This window comes from Oncorhynchus mykiss, chromosome 11, assembly GCF_057628025.1.
Source record: "Oncorhynchus mykiss isolate SJ-2025 chromosome 11, ASM5762802v1, whole genome shotgun sequence".
Taxonomy (NCBI): domain Eukaryota; kingdom Metazoa; phylum Chordata; class Actinopteri; order Salmoniformes; family Salmonidae; genus Oncorhynchus; species Oncorhynchus mykiss.
In genome coordinates, this window is record NC_143032.1 from 86,554,862 (window position 1) to 86,578,304 (window position 23,443).

The 23,443-nt window shown below is 45.2% G+C and overlaps 1 protein-coding gene across 1 annotated transcript in view; it reads left to right on the forward strand.

The window, feature by feature from the left end:
• tmem8b (transmembrane protein 8B) overlaps positions 1-23,443 on the forward strand; it is a 251,306-nt gene that overhangs the window by 130,631 nt on the left and 97,232 nt on the right. The window lies entirely within an intron of this gene.

A 23,443-nucleotide genomic window follows, 5' to 3' on the forward strand; every position in this document is an offset into this window, starting at 1 on the left:
TTATGTGTGTGTCCCTAACGAGGGTCTCGTCTGTAAGGAAATCAAACCACTCAAATCCCTTTTGAGACTGCAGAGTGTCATTACAGAAAGCATTCCATATCATAACATTCACAGTCACACTCTTTCATGGAGATTTAACTGAAGCATTCTGAAGTATCGTGCAGGTCTGTTATATCCTCGAGATGTGAGCATGTGTTAACAGCAAGCCACGAGATCAGTCACACACACATATGCACGCACGTACACCAGAGCCTTGCATGGGCATTACATTTAAGCCCGAGCCGCGCCCAGACCCAATTGCTTCTTCTAAATTTAAGGCCCGACTCTAAAATCGGAAATAACTTTCTTCATTAGTAAATCCGCTAGCTACTCGTCTCAGTCGTAGCTGCTCCTGGCTGCGCTACCGCTCGGCATGTATGAGTATCCATAGCAACGGCTCTGCTTTGAGCTGCTCAATGACGAGACATTAGAGTAGAGCTGTTAGCTAGCTACTTTAAGTAAATCCGACAAAACTCACGGAACGTTCTTATTTTTTTGTGAAATAATCTCTCTTGTCGACTCAGACAATGTTTTGATCTTATACAGTGCCTTGCGAAAGTGTTCGGCCCCCTTGAACTTTGCGACCTTTTGCCACATTTCAGGCTTCAAACATAAAGATATAAAACTGTATTTTTTTGTGAAGAATCAACAACAAGTGGGACACAATCATGAAGTGGAACGACATTTATTGGATATTTCAAACTTTTTTAACAAATCAAACACTGAAAAATTGGGCGTGCAAAATTATTCAGCCCCTTTACTTTTAGTGCAGCAAACTCTCTCCAGAAGTTCAGTGAGGATCTCTGAATGATCCAATGTTGACCTAAATGACTAATGATGATAAATACAATCCACCTGTGTGTAATCAAGTCTCCGTATAAATGCACCTGCACTGTGATAGTCTCAGAGGTCCGTTAAAAGAGCAAGACAAGACAATGATCCAAAACATAAAGCAAAATCTACAATGGAATGGTTCAATAATAAACATATCCAGGTGTTAGAATGGCCAAGTCAAAGTCCAGACCTGAATCCAATCGAGAATCTGTGGAAAGAACTGAAAACTGCTGTTCACAAATGCTCTCCATCCAACCTCACTGAACTCGAGCTGTTTTGCAAGGAGGAATGGAAAAAATTTCAGTCTCTCGATGTGCAAAACTGATAGAGACATACCCCAAGCGACTTACAGCTGTAATCGCAGCAAAAGGTGGCGCTACAAAGTATTAACCTAAGGGGGCTGAATAATTTTGCACGCCCAATTTTTCAGTTTTTGATTTGTTAAAAAAGTTTGAAATATCCAATAAATGTCGTTCCACTTCATGATTGTGTCCCACTTGTTGTTGATTCTTCACAAAAAAATACAGTTTTATATCTTTATGTTTGAAGCCTGAAATGTGGCAAAAGGTCGCAAAGTTCAAGGGGGCCGAATACTTTCGCAAGGCACTGTATTTGACGGGGTTGAAGCCCTTCTAACACCATGTTATGATCTTACCAGCAGAGCAGAAGCAAGTGGCTCAGCTTCAAAATGTTTGTGATCAATTTAGTCATTCTTGAAAATGATATCGGAGCCGTGCCCATATCCTAGCTATTGAATAAAAAACATGTTCTACCCGGCCCTGACCTGATGTATTGTGCTGTGGGGCTTGTTTCGGCCAGCAGAGCTACGTTACAGAGAGCTGTGGGGCTTGTTTCGGCCAGCAGAGCTATGTTACAGAGAGCTGTGGGACTTGGTTCTGCCAGCAGAGCTACGTTACAGAGAGCTGTGGGACTTGGTTCGGCCAGCAGAGCTACGTTACAGAGAGCTGTGGGGCTTGGTTCGGCCAGCAGAGCTACGTTACAGAGAGCTGTGGGGCTTGGTTCGGCCAGCAGAGCTACGTTACAGAGAGCTGTGGGGCTTGGTTCGGCCAGCAGAGCTACGTTACAGAGAGCTGTGGGACTTGGTTCGGCCAGCAGAGCTACGTTACAGAGAGCTGTGGGACTTGGTTCGGCCAGCAGAGCTACGTTACAGAGAGCTGTGGGCTTTAGTTAGGCCAGCAGAGCTACGTTACAGGGAGCTGTGGGGCTTGGTTCGGCCAGCAGAGCTACGTTACAGAGAGCTGTGGGGCTTGGTTCGGCCAGCAGAGCTACGTTACAGAGAGCTATGGGGTTTGGTTCGGCCAGCAGAGCTACGTTACAGAGAGCTGTGGGGCTTGTTTCGGCCAGCAGAGCTACGTTACAGGGAGCTATGGGGCTTGGTTCGGCCAGCAGAGCTACGTTACAGAGAGCTATGGGGCTTGGTTCGGCCAGCAGAGCTACGTTACAGAGAGCTGTGGGGCTTGTTTCGGCCAGCAGAGCTACGTTACAGAGAGCTATGGGGCTTGGTTCGGCCAGCAGAGCTACGTTACAGAGAGCTGTGGGGCTTGGTTCGGCCAGCAGAGCTACGTTACAGGAAGCTGTGGGGCTTGTTTCGGCCAGCAGAGCTACGTTACAGGGAGCTATGGGGCTTGGTTCGGCCAGCAGAGCTACGTTACAGAGAGCTATGGGGCTTGGTTCGGCCAGCAGAGCTACGTTACAGAGAGCTGTGGGGCTTGGTTCGGCCAGCAGAGCTACGTTACAGAGAGCTGTGGGCTTTAGTTAGGCCAGCAGAGCTACGTTACAGGGAGCTGTGGGGCTTGTTTCGGCCAGCAGAGCTACGTTACAGGGAGTTATGGGGCTTGGTTCGGCCAGCAGAGCTACGTTACAGAGAGCTGTGGGGCTTGGTTCGGCCAGCAGAGCTACGTTACAGAGAGCTATGGGGTTTGGTTCGGCCAGCAGAGCTACGTTACAGAGAGCTGTGGGGCTTGTTTCGGCCAGCAGAGCTACGTTACAGGGAGCTATGGGGCTTGGTTCGGCCAGCAGAGCTACGTTACAGAGAGCTATGGGGCTTGGTTCGGCCAGCAGAGCTACGTTACAGAGAGCTGTGGGGCTTGTTTCGGCCAGCAGAGCTACGTTACAGAGAGCTATGGGGCTTGGTTCGGCCAGCAGAGCTACGTTACAGAGAGCTGTGGGGCTTGGTTCGGCCAGCAGAGCTACGTTACAGGAAGCTGTGGGGCTTGTTTCGGCCAGCAGAGCTACGTTACAGGGAGCTATGGGGCTTGGTTCGGCCAGCAGAGCTACGTTACAGAGAGCTATGGGGCTTGGTTCGGCCAGCAGAGCTACGTTACAGAGAGCTGTGGGGCTTGGTTCGGCCAGCAGAGCTACGTTACAGGAAGCTGTGGGGCTTGTTTCGGCCAGCAGAGCTACGTTACAGGGAGCTATGGGGCTTGGTTCGGCCAGCAGAGCTACGTTACAGAGAGCTATGGGGCTTGGTTCGGCCAGCAGAGCTACGTTACAGAGAGCTGTGGGGCTTGGTTCGGCCAGCAGAGCTACGTTACAGAGAGCTGTGGGCTTTAGTTAGGCCAGCAGAGCTACGTTACAGGGAGCTGTGGGGCTTGTTTCGGCCAGCAGAGCTACGTTACAGGGAGTTATGGGGCTTGGTTCGGCCAGCAGAGCTACGTTACAGAGAGCTGTGGGGCTTGGTTCGGCCAGCAGAGCTACGTTACAGAGAGCTATGGGGTTTGGTTCGGCCAGCAGAGCTACGTTACAGAGAGCTGTGGGGCTTGTTTCGGCCAGCAGAGCTACGTTACAGGGAGCTATGGGGCTTGGTTCGGCCAGCAGAGCTACGTTACAGAGAGCTATGGGGCTTGGTTCGGCCAGCAGAGCTACGTTACAGAGAGCTGTGGGGCTTGTTTCGGCCAGCAGAGCTACGTTACAGAGAGCTATGGGGCTTGGTTCGGCCAGCAGAGCTACGTTACAGAGAGCTGTGGGGCTTGGTTCGGCCAGCAGAGCTACGTTACAGGAAGCTGTGGGGCTTGTTTCGGCCAGCAGAGCTACGTTACAGGGAGCTATGGGGCTTGGTTCGGCCAGCAGAGCTACGTTACAGAGAGCTATGGGGCTTGGTTCGGCCAGCAGAGCTACGTTACAGAGAGCTGTGGGGCTTGGTTCGGCCAGCAGAGCTACGTTACAGAGAGCTGTGGGGCTTGTTTCGGCCAGCAGAGCTACGTTACAGAGAGCTGGGGAGCTTAGAACAGGGTATCAACGTCTTGTAATAACATAACTGGCTGGCAGAGTTTTGGCTGTCCCATCAGGCAAAACGATGAGATGTGTTTAGTAATATCTGATTAAAGACATTGTGTCTAGTAATATCTGATTAAAGACATTGTGTCTAGTAATATCTGATTAAAGACATTGTGTCTAGTAATATCTGATTAAAGACATTGTGTTTAGTAATATCAGATTAAAGATGAACAGCTTGATGATCTGATCTGGGAATCTGGCCCCTGGCTCATATGGCCCTGGCCCCTGGCTCATATGGCCCTGGCCCCTGGCTCATATGGCCCTGGCCCCTGGCTCATATGGCCCTGGCCCCTAGCTCATATGGCCCTGGCCCCTAGCTCATATGGCCCTGGCCCCTAGCTCATATGGCCCTGCCCCTAGCTCAGCCTGGCAGTGGCTGGTATGACCAGGTGGTGGTTGGGCTGGTATGACCAGGTGGTGGTTGGGCTGGTATGGTGGTGTGCTCCCTCTGCTGTTTCCTGAATGTCAGGATCAGCTCCTCTGTTTTGAGTGAGAGGTTATTTTCCTAGCACCACATTCGCAGGGCCCTCACATCCTCCCTGTTGGCTGTCTCGGCATACTTGTGCAAGTGACATTAAAACTTAAAGCTTGAAACACACACACACCCTTTCACACTCACCACAACTCTGTTGCCGAGTCCTTTTACCCCTACCTATATGTACATAGCTACCTCAATTACCTTACTGTCTATTATCTATCCTTTACCCCTACCTATATGTACATAGCTACCTCAATTACATTACTGTCTATTTTCTATCCTTTACCCCTACCTATATGTACATAGCCATGTTATTACCATACTGTCTATTATCTATCCTTTACCCCTACCTATATGTACATAGCTACCTCATTTACCTTACTGTCTATTATCTATCCTTTACCCCTACCTATATGTACATAACTACCTCAATTACCTCGTACCCCTGCACATTGACTCAGTACTGGTACTCCCTGTATATAGCCATGTTATTACCTCGTACTCCCTGTATATAGCCATGTTATTACCTCGTACTTCCTGTATATAGTCATGTTATTACCTCGTACTTCCTGTATATAGTTATGTTACTACCTGGTACTTCCTGTATATAGTCATGTTACTACCTGGTACTTCCTGTATATAGTCATGTTACTACCTGGTACTTCCTGTATATAGTTATGTTACTACCTGGTACTTCCTGTATATAGTCATGTTACTACCTGGTACTTCCTGTATATAGTTATGTTACTACCTGGTACTTATTGTATATGTAACGGATGTGAAATAGCTAGCTAGCTAGCGGTGGTGCGCGCTAAATAGCATTTCAATCGGTGACGTCACTTGCTCTGAGACCTTGAAGTAGTAGTTCCCTTACTACCTGGTACTTCCTGTATATAGTCATGTTACTACCAGGTGGTTTCTGGGATACTACCCTGTTGGAAGAAGAGCTGTATCAGAATAGTGATAACAAAGTGAAAATCCTTATTTTCTAGTAGTACTCTGGTTTACATATAGAGAGGCCCAGCGTATTCAGCTTGTCGCCACTTCTCTAACTCGACACTTCACTGATCGCAGGTCATTTCAGCAGGTCTGATCGCAGGTCATTTCAGCAGGTCTGATCGCAGCTCATTTCAGCAGGTCTGATCTCGGGTCATTTCAGCAGGTCTGATCACAGGTCATTTCAGCAGGTCTGATCTCAGGTCATTTCAGCAGGTCTGATCACAGGTCATTTCAGCAGGTCTGATCTCAGGTCATTTCAGCAGGTCTGATCTCAGGTCATTTCAGCAGGTCTGGTCGCAGGTCGTTTCAGCAGGTCTGATCACAGGTAATTTCAGCAGGTCTGATCGGAGGTCGTTTCAGTAGATCTGAGCTTGTGTGATCGCTAGAGGGCGTTTTAGCACCTCAAATACTCCCTGTCTATTCCCTTTCAATCCACCCTTTCAAATGTTGTCTTTGTGATTCCAGTGTGTTTCTGAGGGTTTGGACCTGAGTGGTGAATCACTGTGTGTGAAACGACAAGGGATGTCTGGCCGCACGGCACTCTGATGTCATCACAGAGAGACAGATAAACAGAACAGACTGATGTCATGACAGAGAGACAGATAAACAGAACAGACTGATGTCATCACGGAGAGACAGATAAACAGAACAGACTGATGTCATCACAGAGAGACAGATAAACAGAACAGACTGATGTCATCACAGAGAGACAGATAAACAGAACAGACTGATGTCATCACAGAGAGACAGATAAACAGAACAGACTGATGTCATCACAGAGAGACAGATAAACAGAACAGACTGATGTCATGACAGAGAGACAGATAAACAGAACAGACTGATGTCATCACGGAGAGACAGATAAACAGAACAGACTGATGTCATCACAGAGAGACAGATAAACAGAACAGACTGATGTCATCACAGAGAGACAGATAAACAGAACAGACTGATGTCATCACAGAGAGACAGATAAACAGAACAGACTGATGTCATCACGGAGAGACAGATAAACAGAACAGACTGATGTCATCACGGAGAGACAGATAAACAGAACAGACTGATGTCATCACAGAGAGACAGATAAACAGAACAGACTGATGTCATCACGGAGAGACAGATAAACAGAACAGACTGATGTCATCACAGAGAGACAGATAAACAGAACAGACTGATGTCATCACGGAGAGACAGATAAACAGAACAGACTGATGTCATCACGGAGAGACAGATAAACAGAACAGACTGATGTCATCACAGAGAGACAGATAAACAGAACAGACTGATGTCATCACAGAGAGACAGATAAACAGAACAGACTGATGTCATCACGGAGAGACAGATAAACAGAACAGACTGATGTCATCACGGAGAGACAGATAAACAGAACAGACTGATGTCATCACAGAGAGACAGATAAACAGAACAGACTGATGTCATCACGGAGAGACAGATAAACAGAACAGACTGATGTCATCACGGAGAGACAGATAAACAGAACAGACTGATGTCATCACAGAGAGACAGATAAACAGAACAGACTGATGTCATCACGGAGAGACAGATAAACAGAACGGAGGGTTAAAGACAGGTTGTGGGAAGAAAAGAAAAGTAAACACAATCAACCAATGAACAAAATGGACAGGTAGAGAAGTGGTGCTTTTTAAAACACTTTAAGCTCTGTTCTTTTAAACACACTCTATGCTTTTACAAAATTTGTTCATCCAATTTTTTTGTCCGTCCACTTTAAATAGTTTGAAAGGATTTTACTTTTGTTCTCCAATGTACTACATGATCTGGAAAGTTAAAAAGATCCAGAGAGAGCACCACTCTACCCTTTATAAAATATTCATTACCGAGAGATGGAAAACTAAGGACATTTTAATTTGCAAAACAATAAGGCTTTTATTTTACGCGGACTATTGGAAGGTTTTCAATACTGGTAAAAACATTCCATATTTCCCTAGTCGTTGGTAAGAGAAGTGTATTAACATCATAGGGTGAGAAAGAGAGAGAGAGGGAGGTGGCGGGGGGAGAGTAAGAGAGGGTGTAGCACTGTGAGGAGCCTTAGAGAAGGCACTACAGAGACCAGAGGAGAACAGTGGGGAGTAGACAGAGAGAGAGAAGAAGGGAGAGAGAGAGAGAAGAAGGGAGAGAGAGAGAGAGAGAAGAAGGGAGAGAGAGAGAGAGAGAAGGGAGAGAGAGAGAGAAGGGATAGAGAGAGAGAGAGAGAAGAAGGGAGAGAGAGAGAAGAAGGGAGAGAGAGAGAGAGATGGGAGAGAGAGAGAGAGAGAGAGAGAAGAAGGGAGAGAGAGAGAGAGAGAGAAGGGAGAGAGAGAGAGAAGGGAGAGAGAGAGAGAAGGGAGAGAGATAGAGAGATAGAGAATGGAGAGAGAGAGAGAGAAGGGAGAGAGAGAGAGAGAGAGAGAATGGAGAGAGAGAGAGAGAGAATGGAGAGAGAGAGAGAGAGAATGGAGAGAGATGTGGAGGGAGAGCAAGTGAGAGCGGAATAGAGATCTCTCCTCTCTCTGAGATCCTGATAAGCCTCTCTTGTCAAGAGTAGAGAAGTAGTGTTTCCAAGACAAGATAAATGTTTCATGTTCTTTAGGCTGCACTGTTTCCAAGAAAAGAGAAACATGCAGCATGAGAGAGTATATAAGGCCTACTAGCACTCAGAGAGTGTATACCGCCTACTAACACTCAGAGAGTGTATAACGCCTACTAGCACTCAGAGAGTGTATAACGCCTACTAACACTCAGAGAGTGTATAACGCCTACTAACACTCAGAGAGTGTATAACACCTACTAACACTCAGAGAGTGTATAACACCTACTAACACTCAGAGAGTGTATAACGCCTACTAGCACTGACGGCTACTGACACTGTTGAAACATGTCTATAACACATATATTTTTTATTTAACCAGGCAAGTCAGTTAAGAACAAATTCTTATTTAAAATGACGACCTTCCAAAAGGCAAAAGACCTCCTGCGTGGATGGGGGCTGAGATTAAAAAAAATAAAAATAAAAATAAGTAACATAGAAATATAGGACAAAACACACATCACGACAAGAGAGACAATACTACATAAAGAGAGACCTAAGACAACATAGCAAACTGTTGAAACAAGTTAACACATATTCACACTTTTGAAACACGTATATAACACAGATATATACTGTTGAAATACGTCTATAACATATAATACTCTCCGTTTCCTTTGAAATTGTTCCGGATCAGGGGACTGTGAAAAGACCCCTGTTGGCATGTCTGGTGGTGCAAGTATGTGTGTCAGTGCTGTGTGTTAGTTGACTATGCAAACAATTTGGAATTTTAAACACATTAATATTTCTTATAAATAAGAAGAAGTGATGCAGTCAGTCTCTCCTCTGAGCCAAGAGAGACCGGCATGCATAGTGTTAATATCAGCCCTCTGATTACAATGAAGAGCGAGATGTGCCGCTCTGTTCTGGACCAGCTGCAGTTTAACTAGGTCTTTCCTTGCAGCACTGGACCACACGACTGCACAATAATCAAGATGAGATAAAACTACAGCCTGCAGGACTTGCTTTGTGGAGTGTGGTGTCAAAAAAGCTGAACATCTCTTTATTACAGACAGACCTCTCCCCATCTATACAACCATTGAATCTACGGTATATGTTTTGACCATGACAGTTTTACAATCTCAGGTAACACCAAGTCATTTAGTCTCCTCAACTTGTTCAGCCACACAATTCATTACCAGATTCAGCTGAGGTCTACAATTTAGGGGATGATTTGTACCAAATACAATGCTCTTAGTTTTAGAGATGTTCAGGACCAGTTTATTACTGGCCACCCATTCCAAAACAGACTGCAACTCTTTGTTAAGGGTTTCAGTGACTTCATTAGCTGTGGTTGCTGATACGTATTTGCTTGAATCATCAGCATACATGGACACACATGCTTTGTTTAAAACCAGTGACAGGTTGTTGGTAACAATAGAAAAGAGTAGAGGGCCTAGAGAGCTGCCCTGCGGTACACCACACTTTACATGTTTGACTTTAGAGAAGCTTCCATAAAAAAACTGAGTTCTATTAGATAGATGGCTCTGAGTTCACAATATGGCAGAGGTTGAAAAGCCATAACGCATACGTTTTTTTAACAACAGGTTATGGTCAATAATATCAAAGGCTGCTCTGAAATCTAACAGTACAGTTCCCACAGTCTTTTTATTATCAACTTCTTTCAACCAATCATCAGTCATTTGTGTCAGTGCAGTACATGTTCAGTGTCTTTCTCTATAAGCATGCTGAAAGTCTGTTGTTAATTTGTTTACAGCTCCTGAGTAGCGCGGCGGTCTAAGGCACTGCATCTCAGTGCTAGAGGTGTCACTACAGACCCTGGTTTGATTCCAGGCTGTATCACAACCGGCCGTGTTTGGGAGTCCCATAGGACGGCACCCAATTGACCCAGCGTCGTCCGGGTTAGAGTTTGGCCGTGGTAGGCCGTCATTGTAAATAAGAATTTATTCTTAACTGACTTACCTAGTTAAATAAAGGTTAAATAAAACATTAAATAAATACAGAGATGTAACCTTGAAATTGGACCACATTTTTCCAACAGTTTGCTAAGAGCTGGCAGCTGATAGATCAGATGTTAGAACATATAAAGGCTGTTTTACCTTTACCTTGGGTAGCAGAATGACCTTGGCTTCCCTCCAGGCTTGAGGAAAGTCTTCTAGGCCTGAGGACAAAGACTTTTCGCTAGGCTCAGATTAAAGATATGACAGAGAGCTGACTCTATAGCCTCTCCTACCATCCTCAGTAGCTTTCCATCTAAGTTGTGAATGCCAGGAGGTTAATCATTATTGATCGATAACAATAATTTTTCCACCTCTCCCACACTAACTTGACAAAATTCTAACTTGCAATGCTTTTCTTTCAGTATTTGTTTTATACATGAGTACAATGGCTCACTGCTCGTTGTTGGCATTTCCAGCCTAAAATGAACCACTTTGCCAATGAACTAATCATTAAATTAATTGGCAACATCAAATGGTTTTGTGATGAATAAGCCACCTGATTCGATGAAAGATAGAGTTGAATTTGTCTTTCTACCAATTTCATTTAAAGTTCTTTCGCCATCATTCTTCATAACATTTAACTTGGCTTCATAATAAAGTTGATTCTTCTTGTTCAGTTTTGGAACTTTGTCTTTCCTGTATATAGCCACTGTACTGTGGTCACTGCATCCAATGGGTACAGATGTAACTTTAGAACAAAGTTCTACAGCATTAGGAAAAATGTGATCAACACTTGTGGATGATCTTGTTCCTGTAGTGTTTGTAAACAGCCTGATAGGTTGATTAATAACCTGAACTAGATTACAGGCACTGGTTACAGTTGGAAGCTTCCTCGAGCGGACAGCTTGAAAACCAGTCAATATTCAGGCCAAGAAAGTAGACTTCTCTGTTTACATCACATACACTATCAAACATTTCACACATATTTAGATACTGACTGTCAGCGCTCGGTGGCCAAAAGCAACACCCTAAAAGAAACGGCTTTAGATGTCCCTAGTGAACCTTCAACCACAACACTTCAATAACACTTGACATGAATATATAAAGCAACACCTCCCCCATAAGCATTCCTCTCTCTGCTATAGATGTTATGTCCTTGTATTGATACTTCTGTGTCATCAAATTAATTCTCTAAGTGAGTCTCTAGAATGGCTAATATATGAATGTTATCTGATATGGGCCATTTTCAGCTCTTTCCTGTGTAACAGAGAGATATAATATGGACAACAACCATTAATCATTTGGTGTATGTGTAAGTGTATGTGTGTGCTGCAGGGTTGAAACTATGAACCCATAGGCTTGGCTCTCTCATCCCTTCCAGGCTTCTGAGAGGGAGGGTGGACAATGAGACTGTCGTAGCAGATGTAAACAATGTCCCCACGCGCTCTGGCCGCTTTCATGGCTGGGATCAGTTCTGTCCTCTTCTCTTCAGCTTCAAGATAGTCCTAGTTGAGGAAGATATACCTTCCTCTGAGGTTTTTTGGCTTTCTCCAGAACAGCTACCTTGTTCTTGAACCCCAGGAACTTGACCACCGGGCCTGTCACTTGGGCTGGTGGTGGGTTTTCCAGTGATCCATCTTCTGTTTCTCCGAGATCATTTCTTTGTCCTCAGACTCCGTCCAGGTCTCAGGTGGAGATTCTGCAATTCCGTCCACAACCGTTTTGTTTCCGCCTTGATTGTCCCTTGAGATAATCTGATTTCTCCATGTTATCATGGATTCACACACTGAACTGATGTCCTCTCTCAATGACTTACAGATTGCTGTAATCTTTCCACTATCCTGTTTAAATTCATGAGGCTGACCCTGGGAGAACATCAAACTGTTCTTCAGGTCATCCATTATTTCATTAGTTGAATCTACCAGTATTTGGAAAACACTTGAAGCTATTTTCTTGTTGTTGTAACAACTGCTTGTAGACCTTTTTGTTTGTTTAAAGATCCTTCACCTGTGATAGAGAGGCACCACTGTCCTCAACGGTACTCCCGCTGACGTTGGTCTTTGTCATGGTAGCAACGTTGGTTACACTGTTACTCCTCCTCAGTTCCAGACAGGGCAGGTCACAGAGAAGATTGAAAACAACAACAAACAGCAGGGATCTAGACAGCCACAAGCCCAGGACAATCCGCTGTCCCAGCTACAATGGCTACCTGCATGGCGTGCTGCGATCAAGCCGTCAAGAAAACCCTGCTAGCTTGATAGGCAGCTCGGCTAGCTGCTACGCCAAGCAGCTCCTCAGACCCGGTCTTGGTCGGCAGGATCACAGGACAGATGATTCTGTGGGAGCCAAACTCAAAAGGCAGCTAGCTAGTAACAAAACTATTTCAATAGATGATCAAAACAACAAACCAACCTCTCCCTCATTCCCCAACAACAACTCTCAACAGAAAGTGAGAGAAACCATCAACATAAAAATATTTTCAATGGGCATTAGAGTCTAATGTTAGACAATGGGTTCTCTGTAATTTGATGAAATACTGAGATAATATGGCACCGAAATGTGAATAATGTTTGAGTCCGATGATTTCATCCACAAACTATTCACTGGATGTGATTGGGAGCCCTTGTGAACAGCGGGGGCCCACAGCAACGGCTCTGTATTGTTTTCCTTGAAGTGGGCGAAAACGGTGTTAAGCTTGTCTTGGAATGAGGGGGTCTGTGAGGCGTCTGTGCCTGGTTTTCCCTTTATAATTGTAACGGCTGTCTTGGGAAGAAGGTGAGGACCAAAGCACAGCGTGGTAAGTGTTCATCTTATTTAATGTTAACTGAACGCTGAATAACAAAACAACAAAGAAAACAACCTAAACAGTTCTATCTGGTGCAAACACACAAAGACGGAAAACAACCACCCACAAAACACAATAGAAAACAGGCTCCCTAAATATGGTTCTCAATCAGCGACAACGATTTACAGCTGCCTCTGATTGAGAACCATACCAGGCCAAACACAGAAATAGCAAATCATAGAAAATGAACATAGACAACCCACCCAACTCATGCCCTGACCACACTAAAACAAAAGACAAAACAAAGGAACTAAATTCAGAACGTGACAATAATCCGTGAAGACGACATGCCCCTCTTCTGAATGAATGAATCCAGAGTCACCATGTGGTGAATGGCTTCTGAGGTTGAGCAGTTGTTATCTCTCCTAATTTCCCCCTCTCCAAACACAGCTCTAACTGGTACAATAGAGGTTGAGAGGATTCTCCTGTTCTTCTTCTGATATGAACACAGAGTCACTGCAGGGCCAAGGTCTTCTGAGAGCCTCTCTAACACCAATTAAGAAAACACCCATTAAGAAAATGACTATAAAAACTGTTAAATCCCCATGGATTGATGAGGGATTTAACAGTTTTATGGTTGAGAGGGAGGAAGCTAAAGGAATGGCAAATAAGTCTGTCTGCACAACCGATCTGCAAAGATACTGCAAATTGAGAAATCATGTCACTAAACTAAATAAAAATAAGAAACTACACTATAAAACAATGATAAATTACTCAAAGAATGATAGTCAAATTCAATTACATTTTGGGCAAAAGGCAAACTCAGCACCATCATTCATTGAATCAGATTTTTATTTTATTTATTTTTATTTCACCTTTATTTAACCAGGTAGGCTAGTTGAGAACAAGTTCTCATTTGCAACTGCAACATGGCCAAGATAAAGCATAGCAGTGTGAACATACAACACAGAGTTACACATGGAGTAAACAATTAACAAGTCAATAACACAGTAGAAAAAAAGGAGAGTCTAAATACATTGTGTGCAAAAGGCATGAGGAGGTAGGCGAATAATTACAATTTTGCAGATTAACACTGGAGTGATAAATGATCAGATGGTCATGTACAGGTAGAGATATTGGTGTGCAAAAGAGCAGAAAAGTAAATGAATAAAAATAGTATGGGGATGAGGTAGGTAAAAATGGGTGGGCTATTTACCAATAGACTATGTACAGCTGCAGCGATCGGTTAGCTGCTCAGATAGCAGATGTTTGAAGTTGGTGAGGGAGATAAAAGTCTCCAACTTCAGAGATTTTTGCAATTCGTTCCAGTCACAGGCAGCAGAGAACTGGAACGAAAGGCGGCCAAATGAGGTGTTGGCTTTAGGGATGATCAGTGAGATACACTTGCTTGAGCGCGTGTTACGGGTGGGTGTTGCCATCGTGACCAGTGAACTGAGATAAGGCGGAGCTTTACCTAGCATGGATTTGTAAATGACCTGGAGCCAGTGGGTCTGGCGACGAATATGTAGCGAGGGCCAGCCGACTAGAGCATACAGGTCGCAGTGGTGGGTGGTATAAGGTGCTTTAGTGACAAAACGGATGGCACTGTGATAAACTGCATCCAGTTTGCTGAGTAGAGTGTTGGAAGCAATTTTGTAGATGACATCGCCGAAGTCGAGGATCAGTAGGATAGTCAGTTTTACTAGGGTAAGTTTGGCGGCGTGAGTGAAGGATGCTTTGTTGCGGAATAGAAAGCCGACTCTAGATTTGATTTTCGATTGGAGATGTTTGATATGAGTCTTCAAGGAGAGTTTACAGTCTAGCCAGACACCTAGGTACTTATAGATGTCCACATATTCAAGGTCGGAACCATCCAGGGTGGTGATGCTAGTCAGGCGTGCGGGTGCAGGCAGCGAACGGTTGAAAAGCATGCATTTGGTTTTACTAGCGTTTAAGAGCAGTTGGAGGCCACGGAAGGAGTGTTGTATGGCATTGAAGCTCGTTTGGAGGTTAGATAGCACAGTGTCCAAGGACGGGCCGGAAGTATATAGAATGGTGTCGTCTGCGTAGAGGTGGATCAGGGATTCGCCCGCAGCAAGAGCAACATCATTGATATATACAGAGAAAAGAGTCGGCCCGAGAATTGAACCCTGTGGCACCCCCATAGAGACTGCCAGAGGACCGGACAGCATGCCCTCCGATTTGACACACTGAACTCTGTCTGCAAAGTAGTTGGTGAACCAGGCAAGGCAGTCATCAGAAAAACCGAGGCTACTGAGTCTGCCGATAAGAATATGGTGATTGACAGAGTCGAAAGCCTTGGCAAGGTCGATGAAGACGGCTGCACAGTACTGTCTTTTATCGATGGCGGTTATGATATCGTTTAGTACCTTGAGCGTGGCTGAGGTGCACCCGTGACCGGCTCGGAAACCAGATTGCACAGCGGAGAAGGTACGGTGGGATTCGAGATGGTCAGTGACCTGTTTGTTGACTTGGTTTTCGAAGACCTTAGATAGGCAGGGCAGGATGGATATAGGTCTGTAACAGTTTGGGTCCAGGGTGTCTCCCCCTTTGAAGAGGGGGATGACTGCGGCAGCTTTCCAATCCTTGGGGATCTCAGACGATATGAAAGAGAGGTTGAACAGGCTGGTAATAGGGGTTGCGACAATGGCGGCGGATAGTTTCAGAAATAGAGGGTCCAGATTGTCAAGCCTAGCTGATTTGTACGGGTCCAGGTTTTGCAGCTCTTTCAGAACATCTGCTATCTGGATTTGGGTAAAGGAGAACCTGGAGAGGCTTGGGCAAGTAGCTGCGGGGGGGGGCGGAGCTGTTGGCCGAGGTTGGAGTAGCCAGGCGGAAGGCATGGCCAGCCGTTGAGAAATGCTTGTTGAAGTTTTCGATAATCATGGATTTATCGGTGGTGACCGTGTTACCTAGCCTCAGTGCAGTGGGCAGCTGGGAGGAGGTGCTCTTGTTCTCCATGGACTTCACAGTGTCCCAGAACTTTTTGGAGTTGGAGCTACAGGATGCAAATTTCTGCCTTAGCTTTCCTGACTGACTGCGTGTATTGGTTCCTGACTTCCCTGAACAGTTGCATATCGCGGGGTCTATTCAATGCTATTGCAGTCCGCCACAGGATGATTTTGTGCTGGTCGATGGCAGTCAGGTCTGGAGTGAACCAGGGGCTATATCTGTTCTTAGTTCTGCAGTTTTTGAACGGAGCATGCTTATCTAAAATGGCTCATTCATCACAAAGCCCACTGATATTGCCAACATCTTTAATAATTTTTTTCATTGGCAAGATTAGCAAACTAAGGCATTACAGAGCAGCAACAAACGTTGACACTACACATCCAAGTACATCTGACCAAATTATGAAAGACAAGCATTGGAATTTTGAATTCCGTAAAGTGAGTGTGGAAGAGGTGAAAACATTATTGTTGTCTATCAACAATGACAAGCCACCGGGGTCTGACAACTTGGATGGAAAATTACTGAGGATAATAGCGGACGATATTGCCACTCCTATTTATCATATCTTCAATCTAAGCCTACTAGAAAGTGTTTGCCTTCAGGCCTGGAGGGAAGCTAAAGTCATTCCTCTACCTAAGAATAGTAAATCCCCCTTTACTGGCTCAAATTGCTGACCAATCAGCCTGTGACCAACGCTTAGTAAACTGTTGGAAAAAATAGTGTTTGACCAGATACAGTGCTATTTCACAGTAAAGAAATTGACAACAGACTTTCAGCATGCTTATAGGGAAGGACATTCAACAAGCGCAGCACTTACTCATATGACTGATGATTGGCTGAGAGAAATTGATGATAAAATGACTGTGTGGGCTGTTTTGTTAGACTTCAGTGCAGCTTTTGACATTATCGATCACAATCTGCTGCTGGAAAAATGTATGTGTTATGGCTTTACACCCTCTGCTATAATGTGGATAAAGAGTTACCTGTCTAACAGAACACAGAGGGTGTTCTATCAGGAATCAAGGTAAGACCCAAGTGCAGACTGTTAGAAGTAGCAGGGGAGGGCAAGCGACAGGTAATAGACAGGTCAAGTCAGGCAGGGGTCAGTAAACCAGAGGTGGGGCAACAGTACCTGGCGGCAGGCAGGCTCAGGCTCAGGGTCAGGGGCAGGCTCAGGGTCAGGCAGGCTCAGGGTCAGGGTCAGGGGCAGGCTCAGGGTCAGGCAGGGTCAGGGTCAGGGTCAGGGGCAGGCAGGCTCAGGGTCAGGGGCAGGCAGGCTCAGGGTCAGGGGCAGGCAGGCTCAGGGTCAGGGGCAGGCAGGCTCAGGGTCAGGGGCAGGCAGGCTCAGGGTCAGGGGCAGGCAGGCTCAGGGTCAGGGGCAGGCAGGCTCAGGGGCAGGGGCAGGCAGGCTCAGGGGCAGGCAGGCAGGCTCAGGGGCAGGCAGGCAGGCTCAGGGTCAGGGGCAGGCAGGCTCAGGGTCAGGGGCAGGCAGGCTCAGGGGCAGGGGCAGGCAGGCTCAGGGTCAGGGGCAGGCAGGCTCAGGGTCAGGGGCAGGCAGGCTCAGGGGCAGGGGCAGGCAGGCTCAGGGGCAGGCAGTGTGGTCAGGCAGGTGGGCTCGGAGTCAGAAAAGGCAAGGGTCAAAACCAGGAGGGCGAGAAAAGAGAAATTGGAAAAGGCAGGCGCTGAGACCCAAACCGCTGGTTAACTTGAACAAACAAGACGAACTGACAACAGACAAACAGAAAACACAGGAATAAATACCCAGGGGATAAGTGGGGAAGATGGGCGACACCTGGAGGGGGTGGAGACAAGCACAAGGACAGGTGAAACAGATCAGGGTGTGACAGTTCTTAATGGAAGCCTCTCCAACATAGTCCAGGTAGAATCAGGAGTTTCACAGGGCAGCTGTCTAGACCCATTACTTTTTTCAATCTTTTTCCTATCAATCAATCAATCAATCAAATGTATTTATAAAGCCCTTTTTACATCAGCCCATGACGCAAAGTGCTGTACAGAAACCCAGCTTTAATCCACAAACAGCAAGCTGTGCAGATGTAGAAGCACGACATGCCGCAGGCTTTGAGTAAAGACAGTGTGTCTGTGTAAAGACAGCGTGTCTGTGTAAAGACAGCGTGTCTGTGTAAAGACAGCGTGTATGTGTAAAGACAGTGTGTCTGTGTATGAGTAAAGACAGTGTGTCTGTGTAAAGACAGCGTGTCTGTGTAAAGACAGCGTGTCTGTGTAAAGACAGCGTGTCTGTGTAAAGACAGTGTGTCTGTGTAAAGACAACGTGTCTGTGTATGTGTAAAGACAGTGTGTCTGTGTAAAGACAGTGTGTCTGTGTAAAGACAGTGTGTCTGTGTATGAGTAAAGACAGTGTGTCTGTGTAAAGACAGCATGTCTGTGTAAAGACAGTGTGTCTGTGTAAAGACAGTGTGTCTGTGTAAAGACAGTGTGTCTGTGTAAAGACAGCATGTCTGTGTAAAGACAGTGTGTCTGTGTAAAGACAGCGTGTCTGTGTATGTGTAAAGACAGTGTGTCTGAGTAAAGACAGTGTGTCTGAGTAAAGACAGTGTGTCTGTGTAAAGACAGTGTGTCTGTGTAAAGACAGTGTGTCTGTGTATGAGTAAAGACAGTGTGTCTGTGTAAAGACAGTGTGTCTGTGTAAAGACAGTGTGTCTGTGTATGAGTAAAGACAGTGTGTCTGTGTAAAGACAGTGTGTCTGTGTAAAGACAGTGTGTCTGTGTAAAGACAGTGTGTCTGTGTATGAGTAAAGACAGTGTGTCTGTGTAAAGACAGTGTGTCTGTGTAAAGACAGTGTGTCTGTGTAAAGACAGCGTGTCTGTGTATGTGTAAAGACAGTGTGTCTGAGTAAAGACAGTGTGTCTGTGTATGGCTGTGTCTGTGTATGTGTATGTCTATGTATGGCTGTATTACTGTACTGTATTATGGTACTGTATTATGGTACTGTATTATGGTACTGTTCCTGACTGTATTATGGTACTGTTCCTGGCTGTATTATGGTACTGTTCCTGACTGTACTATGGTACTGTATTATGGTACTGTATTATGGTACTGTATTATGGTACTGTTCCTGGCTGTATTATGGTAATGTATTATGGTACTGTAGTATGGTACTGTATTATGGTACTGTATTATGGTACTGTAGTATGCTACTGTATTATGGTACTGTATTATGGTACTGTTCCTGGCTGTATTATGGTACTGTATTATGGAGAATTAGAACTAGGGACTGGAGACTGAGGACGGAGAATTAGAACTAGGGACTGGAGACTGAGGACTGGAGAATGGGGACTGAATTCTGGAGATGGAGATGGAGACTGGGGACTAGAGACTGGAGTATGTGGCCCCACTGTGCTGTGTGTGGGTCTCCTGTCTGGGTCCTGAACCGGTAGGACCCAGGAGGTAGTCATTATTCTCTATACCCCTTTCACCCCTGCCCTCCCATTCCTCACAGCTCTCTGTCCCCCCGCAGCGCCGCACAGCTCCAAGCAGTCCACCTGCCCGTTCGCACTCTGTCACCATGGCAACGCAACTACTAATTATTCATCCCCCCCTTCGATGACAACGAAGCATTGCGAAATTTCATTTGACCTTTATGAAGTGCTCTCAGAATTAATCCTCCGGATGAGATCAATGGAGGTCTTTAACAAAACTGTGGAAGAATGGTTGTAGGAGTGTCTCTCTCTCTCTCTCTCTCTCTCTATCTCTCTCTCTCTCTCTCTCTGTCTCTCTCTCTCTCTCTCTCTCCCTCTCTCTCTCTCTGTCTCTCTCTCTCTCTCTCTCTCTCGCCCTCTCCCTCTCTCCCTCTCCCTCTCTCCCTCTCCCTCTCTCTCTCTCTCTCTCTCTCTCTCTCTCTCTCACACAATCTCTCTGTCTCTCTCTCTCTCTCTCTCTCTCTCTCTCTCTCTCTCTCTCTCTCTCTCTCTCTCGTGTAAGATGGCGCTGTACTGAATGGCCGCCGTTTTGCTCCGACCCAACTTTACTATTTTGTGATGATCTTGTTGTTATTTTTACTCTATTTTCATGTCATCCATCCTCTATTTTTTCTGACAACCGACAACAACTCTTGAACATTACCACAATTCTGGCTTCTACTTGGACTTCGACTCATCTGCCCTGGGCTCTCTGTAATTCCAACGCAATTTCCAGCTACCCAAGAGAGAACTCCGGCATTATAGAGGTAAGAGAGGGTGGGATCCTGGTGAGATTAAGGTTGAAAGGACAACCGGTCCCCTCTTCCCTCCATTCTACTGGCTAATGTACAGTCACTAGATAATAAAATAGAGGACCTCCGATTGCGGATTTACGGGACTCTAAAAACATGGCTCTCAGACAAGATACCCCCCACAGCTATCCAACTTGATGGATGCTCCATTCAGCGGGCGGACAGGAGTCAGGGAAATCGAGGGGGGAGGGGTTTGCACGTTAATCAACTCCAACTGATGTGCCAATTCCAACGCGGTGGAAGTGTCAAGCCACTGTTCAACCGTCTTGGAAAACCTGATGGTCAAATGCCGACCCTTCTACCTCCCGAGGGAGTTTTCAGCAGTTATCGTGACTGTTGTTATACATTCCACCTCAGGACAAGAAAAATAACAAGCTGGTGCTTAGCGAACTGTACAAGGCTATAAACAAGCAGGAAATCCTACACCCAGAGGCTGCCTTTCTGGTTGCCGGCGATTTAAATTCTGCGTCACTAAGACATGTGATGTCCAACTTCCGCTAGGGGCGATAAAGTCCTACACCACTGCTATTCTACCCACACGCCCGCATACAAGGCCCTCCCTCATCCCCCATTTGGCAAATCAGATCATGATGCTATACTCTTGCTTCCTGTTTACAAGCAGAAATACCCGCAATTTGCTCCGTTGAGAATTGGTCACCAGTTTCAGAGGGAATGCTACAGGACTGCTTTGCTAGCGCTGATTGGAATATGTTTCGAGACTCCACCGATAACATTGATGAGCTAATCACCTCTGTCACCGGCTTCATTAGAAAATGCATTTGTGACGTTGTTCTCACAGTGACATTGTCCCCACGGTGCTTCCCCAATCAAAAGCCCTGGATTAACACTGAGGTTGGTGCTAAACTGAAGAACAGGGCTACCACACCTTGAACTATCATAGATAACCCTGATGCTACGGCTGAAGACCGACAGCCCTGTTGCTATGGCCGAAGACAGCTAGCCCTGTTGCTTTGGCCGACGACTTCCAGCCCTGATGCTACGGCCGAAGACGGCCAGCCCTGTTGCTATGGCCGAAGACAGCCAGCCCTGATGCTATGGCCGAAGGGCTATGGCCCTTCCCCCTATACATATCTACCTCCATCACTCCAGTATCACTGTCCCCTTAACCCTATATATATCTACCTCCATCACTCCAGTATCCCTGTCCCCTTAACCCTATACATATCTACCGCCATCACTCCAGTATCCCTGTCCCCTTAACCCTTTATATATCTCCCTCCATCACTCCAATATCCCTGTCCCCTTAACCCTTTATATATCTACCTCCATCACTCCAATATCCCTGTCCCCTTCCCCCTATACATATCTACCTCCATCACTCCAGTATCCCTGTCCCCTTCCCTCTATACATATCTACCTCCATCACTCCAGTATCCCTGTCCTCTTCCCTCTATACATATCTACCTCCATCACTCCAGTATCCCTGTCCCCTTCCCTCTATACATATCTACCTCCATCACTCCAATATCCCTGTCCCCTTCCCTCTGTACATATCTACCTCCATCACTCCAGTATCCCTGTCCCCTTCCCACTATACATATCTACCTCCATCACTCCAGTATCCCTGTCCTCTTCCCTCTATACATATCTACCTCCATCACTCCAGTATCCTTGTCCCCTTCCCCCTATACATATCTACCTCCATCACTCCAGTATCCCTGTCCCCTTCCCTCTAAACATATCTACCTCCATCACTCCAGTATCCCTGTCCCCTTCCCTCTATACATATGTGACACCCTGGATTCGGTCTTATTTGTGGCAACATTTGAATTTCATTTTTTTTTTGACATTGGATAAAAGTAGAGACTCAGAGGTTGAAAATGGTAAATCATACACTATATTTGAGGAAACAATGGGAAAGTCATTCTTTGAAAGTTGATCAACTTGTAAACTCACTTTTTAGAAAACCGTCTTTGAATGTTTTGGTGAGCCCTTCTATGTCTACACCCATTCAACATTGTTCACACCCTCTTAAGCCTTATCCCCAACCGGTCTGTACTAACTTGTCAACTTCTTCCAGACATCTAAGAGAGAGAGAACAGCTCACTGAACATTACTCGCCCTCTCTGTGGTTTCGCGTTCAGAGCGCACACTGGACGCTCTGGCCAATAATTAGGGTTGATCCGAAAGCTCTGACCTCACAACAACATTCAAGCACTCAAGCTAACTGGCTAACATTGGCTAGCTACTTCCAGACACATAATGAGAGAACCTCTCACTCTGACCATTTTACTCCCCCTATCAGAGCTGGTTAGGCTGTTGTCATGTTATCCAGAGCGTTGGTGACTAACTGTGCTGCTGGCAACAATGGAATTACACATTGTTGCCGACGTTTACCGACACCAGACGGTGTAATTCAACGAGTGTTGAGCGTTCAGTAGATTCATCAGTTATTATGCACTTTGGCACACTTTATTGTTAAGAAATGTGTGGGATGATTGTACTGAACATATTGTTTCTCTACCTCTGTTTTATAAAACAAACTCAAACTCTAACTTGTAAAACTAACTCTAACTTATAAAACTAACTCTATTTTATGAAACTAAATCTAACTCTAACTTATAAAACTAACTTTATTTTATAAAACTAACTCTATTTTATAATACTAACTCTAACTTATAAAACTAACTCTATCTTATAAAACTAACTGTATCTCATAAAACTAACTGTATCTTATAAAACTAACTCTATCTTATAAAACTAACTGTATCTCATAAAACTAACTGTATATTATAAAACTAACTGTATCTTATAAAACTAACTCTAACTTATAAAACTAACTGTATCTTATAAAACGAACTCTAACTTATAAAACTAACTCTATCTTATAAAACTAACTCAAACTATCTTAAAACAAACTCTTACTCTATCTTGTAAACCCAACTCTATCTTATAAAACGAACAATCTTATAAAATTAATTATTGTTGAACTTATTTGTATTTGTCAATATTGTATCTGACTCGTTCTTGCCTGTGGACAGTGAGCAGGCAGGAAAATGTTGGTGGCCGAATGGTAAAGAACATCTAGCCGCTCGAGAGCACCCTTACCTGCTGATCTATAAATTATGTCTCCGTAATCTAACATGGGTAGGATGGTCATCTGAATCAGGGATAGTTTGGCAGCTGGGGTGACAGAGGAGCGATTACGATAGAGGAAACCAAGTCTAGATTTAACTTTAGCCTGCATCTTTGATATGTGCTGAGAGAAGGACAGTGTACCATCTAGCCATACTTCTAAGTACCTGTATGAGGTGACTACCT